General features: G+C 30.4%; 1 long non-coding RNA gene across 1 annotated transcript; it reads right to left on the minus strand.

Moving 5' to 3' along the window:
- Window positions 1-290: 290 nt before the first annotated feature.
- LOC140431996 (uncharacterized) lies at window positions 291-4,513 on the minus strand. The gene is made up of 3 exons (XR_011949746.1): window positions 4,116-4,513; window positions 1,715-3,649; window positions 291-1,214 (listed from the first exon to the last, which is right to left on the minus strand). It is a non-coding gene; the product is annotated as an uncharacterized lncRNA (long non-coding RNA).
- Window positions 4,514-8,469: the final 3,956 nt, after the last annotated feature.

Genomic DNA, 8,469 nt, shown 5'->3' on the forward strand with positions numbered 1-8,469 from the left:
CATTTTGTAGACAACCCGAGATCCGGTAAACTTGGCAACATCGCAAATGAATTTTACAGTCAGCTCTCTCCCTCCCCTCGGCTTATTTCTGGTTTGAATAATAATATTTACATTATTAAAGAGCTCTGTCCCGAAAGGCGATTGTCAAATATCTCGAGAACTAGACGTCGTATCGGAATATTGTTTATTTGTAGTATTATTTTTTTACAATTTTTCTTATATATCTTCTTCATTGTTCGTTTTACAAAAAATGTTAAAAATTTATTTCAATCGCTTTTAAAAGACCTATAAAATAAGCCCAACCGCTTTCAATTTGATTGAGAGTTATTAACATAAATCTATTTTGCATATCATTTATAATTAAGGGACCAACTATGCTGTTCACGTACTATATTGAGATTTGAAGGAAATATTTTTCAATATATGTAGTTCATTTCTGCTAAACTTGGACACTGTACGTCAAATAGTTTACGAGCTACAGCTTTATAAACAAATTAACTTCATATTATTTATTCGTTTATTGAGCCCGGACGAAGGTCAAAGTAGGGAGGGTTTTTTTTAAGGGGAGGGGATTTTAACTCAATGAATCAAAATTTAGTTGTATATGAAAAAAAAATGTTTTTGAATCAGAGATTTTTTTAATTGTCTTATTATATAAACAATTTAATAATTATTATACTAATAATTAGTAAAATAAAAAGGGCTAAAGAAGTAACCAGTACCAGTAAGGGCAGTAACCAGAGTCATCTTTTTAACTACTATAATATTTCAAAATACACCAATTAGATTCATAATATTTATGTATTAAGACTAGTAAACAGTAAAATATGTACCTAGTTAAATTGAGTTTTGAATTTTCACTGTAAATGAATAGTTTATTCGTATATATGTATATAGGATAATATTAATAAACAGCAGCTGTATTACTTTTAAAAAGATTTATTTTCAAGACATGGATGAACGTTAAATCGCTCTATAAGAATTATAAACGAAAACTTTAATTTGAACCCAGGTCTTGTCTCTGAATAAATCAGGTCTCTCATTTTTAAGTTTTAAGCACTCTTGTTTTTTTTTTGGAGTCACTTTACTTTTAAGATGGCTCTTAAAAAATGCAGACATAACAGACTTCTGTTTTGCAGTCCATGTCCCCCGGTAATGCATTTTCTCTTTTTTCTTGTTGCCGCAAACATTTTTTATTATTTCAGGGTTCAAACCTAAAATAATTAAGAGATTAAAATACATATTATCTTTATTTTCAATTCAGTAAATGGATTGTTTTAGTTTAAGTTCTTAAAAATGTTAAAATTTATTAATTCAATTCACATGTTTTAGTAATTTAAGTGATTTTCGGTTTATGTAACTTTAAATGTAAGCTAATCAACTCATATCGCCGCTTGATAAGTAATACAAATAGGTAACTCGAATTTTAGCTGTCTCATATAGTTAGCTGCAACAAAATAACTTCTAGTATATAGGAGTATATTTTATAAACGCCTTAGACGTTATTTTGTTATAGTAACAAAAAAGTGTGAAATGTCGACCACTCAAAATTGCAAAAATTCGAGTTATCTAATTGTAATAGGTATTAAGGGGACAATATGTTATGTACGATTCTTTTTGTTAACATTAAAATTAAATACCATAGCAAAATTAGAACATAATCTTATAGTAACATATATGTAATATGTAATACAAATAATAAAATATTACCTACCCTCTTTAGTATCTCTATTTGCGTTGACATAGTTTTCTTCATTGCAGTTTGGATCCACTAAGATATCTTTCGACCAATCTGATTCGAGTTCGTGGTCTTCTCTATTCAACACATCGGAATCCATTTCTTTACTACAATTTCGTTCTGATCCATATATATTAGATATATCATCAGGTTCTTCTGGTTCACATTTCTAGTTGCGAATCAATTTCATTTAATGTTTTGCCTTTGTTTTTAGCACCAACGCTCTTTTCCATCATCAAAAGCAATTTTGCTATTTTTGCCGTCTGGAAAATATCCTGAGGTAATCTTAAAAGAAATATACAATATAAGTACCCTAGCTTTTTTATTTTAAGTACAACACCCAGCGGTAAAATTCCTCGTGCGTTTTTTTTTGTGTGGCCCATGAATCTGGCCACTTGCTCCATTTCAGTTTCATCTAAGTTTAAGATCTGCAACACTGTGGCAATTTGTTTTCGTAATCTTGACGATGTCACAATTCTCAGCAAATTTTCTTAAAGCTTTTGAGCCATCTGCCCATTTTGAGGAACTTCCCGAAAGACCAAACAGAAATGGATTATCTTTTGGCACGATGTCTGTAGAGTTTCTAACAGAAAGCAAACTATCCACATATCTTTGAATATTTTTTGAAAAAAGTACTGGTACTGCTTTGCTGATTTTACCAATAGTAATAATTTTTTAAAATGTTTTGAAAGGGCAATTTCGCTTTCACTAAGTATATTTAGACACTCTTTCTGATTACTGTTAGTGCAGTTGTTAACATAGGATTTAATTTTGATGTACTGCACATCACCTACTCTTTTCCTATCCAATAAAATTAAAAGAGCAAGAGCAGCTTCTGTTAATTTTTTAAATGATTTTTCATCATTTCAATTTATATTTAAATTTGTCAAAGAGGTTTCAGCCACTTGCTGCACATAATCCTTAAACATTATAATATCTTGAGTTACTGGTAATGTTTGTGGTTTAAGAAACTGCTCTTCGTTGAGATCTTTGAGAGCAAGCGATCCCATAGAAAATTTCCAGTTTTTGTCCACCAGTTCATTAAATCTTTTAACATCTTTTAAACTTTCTTCATAATTTTGAACTGGTAAAATAGGGTCCTTTTTAAAGAGTAGGGATTTGGCAACTGCAGCTACCGCCATCAATGTGGTTCTCATATGCAGTGCTAAAGAAGGCGCTTGAAAGGAATGTGTAACTTCATCATAACCCGAAATTATTCGCTGCAACAGCTTTATCGAAATGTTCAGCTTTAAGTGCTTCTATCATAGTATTAATGCCATACAAATCTTGTAGAGGAATTAACAATCTGCCTAATTCACGAATTTTATTTGAAACAGCACTTCTTATATGGGGCCTTTTATGCTTTCTTAAGTAATCTTCCGCATACTATTACATCTCCCTTTCCATTTAATGAAATTCGATCAGCCTGCATCGAATTAAAAATTTCAGATTTCAATCTTAATTTATCCAAAAATCTCTTTCGAGATTCTTTGAATGAAAGCATGGTTCGGCCTTCACTTGCATATTTAATTCCTGCTTTGTTTTCCTTATTATAATAACATTTTTTTGCATGTCGCTTCAGGGATTTTTATTTATATAAACTTTTGCAGTATATACAGTATTAGAATTTGAAAAAGACGAAGGTCTCTGGACAGGTCTAATGGTATCGGCTGCATGCAAATATGAAAAATTCCCTTGCTTTCTTAGGAGATCTAACATATGCTTTCTAGCAATATCTCTTTTGGGTAACATGGTTATTTTTAAAACACTCTCCTCTTTAGAATGTGTTCTAAAAATATGCCTCGAAAAATTTGTTACGTCCAAACTGCAGTATAGGCAGCGGTCTCTCTTGTTCCACACCCTTCCTTTCCGCAGACTACATTCTACACTTTTGCCCTTCGAAGTGCTGACCTATTAAAAAAAAAGAAAATAAATCAGTCTACTAAAGTCAAGCGAATTATTTAAAACAAATCACAGTGAGAAATTCTTACTGACCAATATCTAAAAAATTACAACATTTAAAAAGCCACAGCATAGTTAATTTAAGACAGAACAAATTTATTGACAAATTAGTAAATAATAAATTTTTGTCAGTCGATTTACTCTACTATATGGAACGTATTTACTCTTGTGCAAAACTAATATTTTCATGTAAAAACACGATTAGAATGTTACAATGATAGCTTTTCTTATACAGATAAACTGTTCAAGTTTAAATAATTTCCCCTTTTTAATTTTGTACATAAATAATAAACAAAAATAGCTTTGAGAATAGAATTCAACAAATTCAATAAAACAGAACATTTTAGTTATTCGGTTTATAAAGTTTATGTTGAATTATTTGATTATATACAGAAAAATTATAATCATTACTTACCTTCTGTTAACTTTGAATTTTGTTTCACTAATTCAACTAACCGCTGTCCTCGAGACATTTTTAAAATATAAAACACCGTAACCGCAGATTACTTTACTCCTTGGGTAGGAAATATGCAATACAAGACGAGCTCTGGTCGCTCCACTAATACCCTTTAGAGCTGGCAACAGTGTGGGATCTCGCGTTGATCGGAAAATATCTAAAATTTTGTATATAAGTCTTCCCCTTCCCTTTTCAGCTACGGATCTCGTTTCGCTTTTAATTTATCAGAAAAATTTAAGTTCAAAAATCTTTTCCCCTCTAAGTGTGCCATGATTAATATGTTAATTATAAAGATAGTTATAAACAATATACTCAAATAATTAATTTCCTATTGGTGGATCTCGGGTTGTCCTCGATTTAATCGGATCTCGCCTTGTTATGAAGACGTATATATATATATATATATATATATATATATATATATATATATATATATATATATATATATATATATATATATATATATATCAGGAAAGGCAACAATATATCAATGTGTTTATATATTTTTTAAACTGACTTCTATCCAGCTATCCGTCTACCCTACCCGTCTACCCTGACTGAATCTGTCAATTGATCATTATAATTATTAGTATGGAAAACATTAATCTTGAGTAGATAATTGTGTCGAACATTGTTTATTTGCTCACTTAACACTACAAATATCTAGCAGTACTATTCAGTCTAATCAATATTAGTAACAATTTTCTTAGCTGTATAAATCCACTCCTAATGCTAAAAATAAAAATAAAAAAAAAGATGTTTCCTTATCTGCAATATAATTCGCGCTATCTCAGAGTTAAAGTTCTCTTTACTGCAATATTACGAAGTTCCATAAGTCCAAGCCTTGGTGAAATTTTTTTACACAATACATAATAATCGACAAACTTCTTACTATTAATATTAAAAACTATCGACATCACTGTAAGCCGTTGTAAGAAGTTATGCCAATTGCTCAAATGTCATTGAAATTTCAATTATACTTGTATCAGCGGCGTACGATTCTCTAATCTATTTAATTAAAATTATTATTTTTTGGAGTAGTAAACTTAAACAACTGTTTCATAAAATTTATATTAATATTAATGAAAAATGTTTTTGTAGAGTAAATCAATATAATTTTTAAATTCACAATGTAATCACGATTACATTTTTCTTATTATAATACCGTGTTGACGCCTATGAAAATTCGAACAGCTCCGTATGGGTGTCGTATTTTTAGCTGTGTTAAGGAAATTTCAATTCTTAAGTTGATGTTATGGAAATTTTAACACAAATGACGTCAGTTTGTATAAATCGTGACGTGAAATTATTTTAGTATAAATAATACTATATAAGTAAATCATCCATGATGAACGGCATTGTGTGGGACCAAAAAATATCTAAAGCGAACAAACAACTCATATACAACACCATACTTAAAAGTGTAATCACATATGGCAGTGAAGTTTGGCCAATGAAACAGAGAAACTGTTACTAGCAACAGAAATGGACTTCTGGAGAAGAGCAGTAGGCAAATCAAGAAGAGATCGGATACCAAATGAGAGAATACGAGAAATGATGGGAGTCAAGCATACAATAGTTGATGACATAAAAACAAACAGTTAATATGGTACGGCCATGTACAGAGAATGCCAGATGGCAGGATTCTGAAACAGATTTTGACGTGGACACCACAAGGAAGAAGAAAAAGAGGAAGGCCGAGAAGAAGCTGGAGAGAGGGAATTGAAAAAGAACTAGAGGAAAGAGAAATCCCTCCAGGCCTATGGTTAAGTAAAGAAGAATGGCGGTTAGGAGTCGGAAGGCGTCGGAGAACGCTGTGAACCGATAGTAGTAGTAGTAGTAAGTAAATATAATTTGATAGTAAATTTAATTATTATATAAACCAAAGAAGGTGTTTAAACATAAAATTTGAGTATAGCTTGAAATGAATTAATTAACAACTAACATCAAAAAATTTATACAACGCCGGTATAAACAGTAGTGACATTTTCGTCACGACACGAACTATTACGTGTCGTAACGAATTATTTCGTGTCAAGACGATTCGATTTGCATTTTACTATAGAGAAAAATAATGAACGCAACGCCATTATAAAAGCTTGGCTTCAAAAAGTGGTTTCAAAACGAAAATAGTAATTTTTTTAATTGTTTTAAAATTGTTATAAGTTAATATGTTTTCGTGAAAAACTTTCGGTAAACTGTTAAACATAGCATATTGGGATTATACTCTATCTATTATAACAAATGTCAGGTTGTGGGTATAAAATAGACCTTTTTCGACAAAATCCACCCGTTTAAATTTTATTTGAACTTAAACTTGTGTTGTTGGTTTCGTATACTTTTTTCTCATATCAGATGTTTTCTTGAAGATTAAAATATCCAGAAATGGTTATAAATTGTTCTACTTTTAGATGATAAACCTGTAAGAATATTTCAAACTAAATTAAGAGCTTCATTAAAATTTATTTTGATAAAAATGATTACATTTTTTCAGTAATAAATTACAAATAGAATGTAGTTGACATTGTTGACCATAATAAAATGAGAATGTGTTACTTTTAAGAAATTTATTTGCCATTAGAAGTAAGCCTAATTAATTACTTTTATTTCTAAAATATTTTTATGTTATTGTATATGCAAATTTCCATTCTGTTTTTTAGTTTTTGTTTGAACTATTCTATTTTTATTTCTTTGGCTTTGGAATTTAGGGATAAAATTAAATAATCAGAAATGTCCAGAAAATAAATGTATTTTAACTTTTTTCTCTATTTCATGAGTTTCTTGTTTAAAAAAATAAGCTCTATTATGAGCTAGCATTAGTGATATTACTTTTTCCCTTTAAAAACTTTCAGATCTTTTATATTTGAACAAATATAAATTTATCAAATGTAGGAGTTTTACTTCTTCCATATCTTATAACTCCCATATTATTTGTCTTGGCCATATGAATATTTTAAATCCTGCTCTATACAACTTCCTTCTAGGGTTATACTACAGATTCTTATAGTGTTATATCCACTGTTGTTTTTAATGACTTCTAAGAATACCAGAGATTATGTAGGTACTGCAAAAATATGTAAAGGTGGACTGTTATTGGAATGAAGCGGTGATATTAAGCAAACTGCAATTATAAAGTAAACAGTACTAACCGATGAAAAGGATTATCTACCAGTCAGGAATCTATCTGGCACCATCAAATCTCACAAAGATGATTGTAGACTTCTTAAACCTTCATGCGCCCTAACAGATTACGTTATTTAAAATAACCACATTATGAATTTTCATGATCCAAAATATATATTGAATACAGATAATAGCAAACACAAACATACTTTACTTGAGATAGTACATATCAGCAAGGTTTATAGGTAACACAATGAAAAAAAATCAGAAATTGATATTCTTAGTAAAATCTGCAGTTATATTCTTTGGCTTGAAAAATAGATATTTTTAGTTCAGTAGATTTTTTAAATCTTCCATATGTTCTGAGTTGGTAGCAAAGTAGGAGATTTTCTTAGGCATTTAGCACTACAGTTGGTGACTCCGCAACTAAAAAAGAGATTAGAAATACCAACTTTGTCCAGATTTTTGCGGTCCATGACTTTGGATGTTCTTGGTCAAGAGGACCAGCCAGTACTCAGAAATCAAGAAACTCAACCTCCAACCCACAAAAAATGTCAAGTTTGCCCTCGATCTGCCAACAGAAAAGGTAGAGACCTGTGCGTCCCCTGTAAAGCTTGCCTGTGTGCCGAACACAGAAGAGCAATCTGTCCAACTTGTACCGAAGAAATTTGATTTTTTTTTTGTAATACACATATTCTTTTCTACTTCTTTTAAGTCTTTTTTATAATCTTGCACAATAAAAAATGTAAAAAATACGTATGTTTTTGATTTCTTAGTATACATTAAAAAAATGTCTGTGGTATCGTATATGACATCACGGTAACCTAAAAAATATCGATAAAATTCTAGGGTTAAATGTCACCTATAAAATTTCGAATTAACTAGTTAGCTTTGGTTGACAAAAACAATCAAAAACTCTTATCAAATTCGACACTGAATACTTTCTTGAATTTTGTTTTACCTTTTTTCAATCTTTATAGGTAGATATTCTTTTTAAAATCATAGTTTTATTAAATAGTTATATTTTGTCTTTTGATCGACAATGTAATTCTACACACACACGCACAGACACACACACACACACGCACAAACACACACACACACACAAATTTGTACAAACTCCAGCTGCGAGTGACATGTGTGTTCCAATGAATCAGTAGGACTCACATGTCACTCTGAGATAGCGCGT

The sequence above is a fragment of the Diabrotica undecimpunctata genome, unplaced genomic scaffold, assembly GCF_040954645.1.
Source record: "Diabrotica undecimpunctata isolate CICGRU unplaced genomic scaffold, icDiaUnde3 ctg00002473.1, whole genome shotgun sequence".
NCBI classification, from domain to species: domain Eukaryota; kingdom Metazoa; phylum Arthropoda; class Insecta; order Coleoptera; family Chrysomelidae; genus Diabrotica; species Diabrotica undecimpunctata.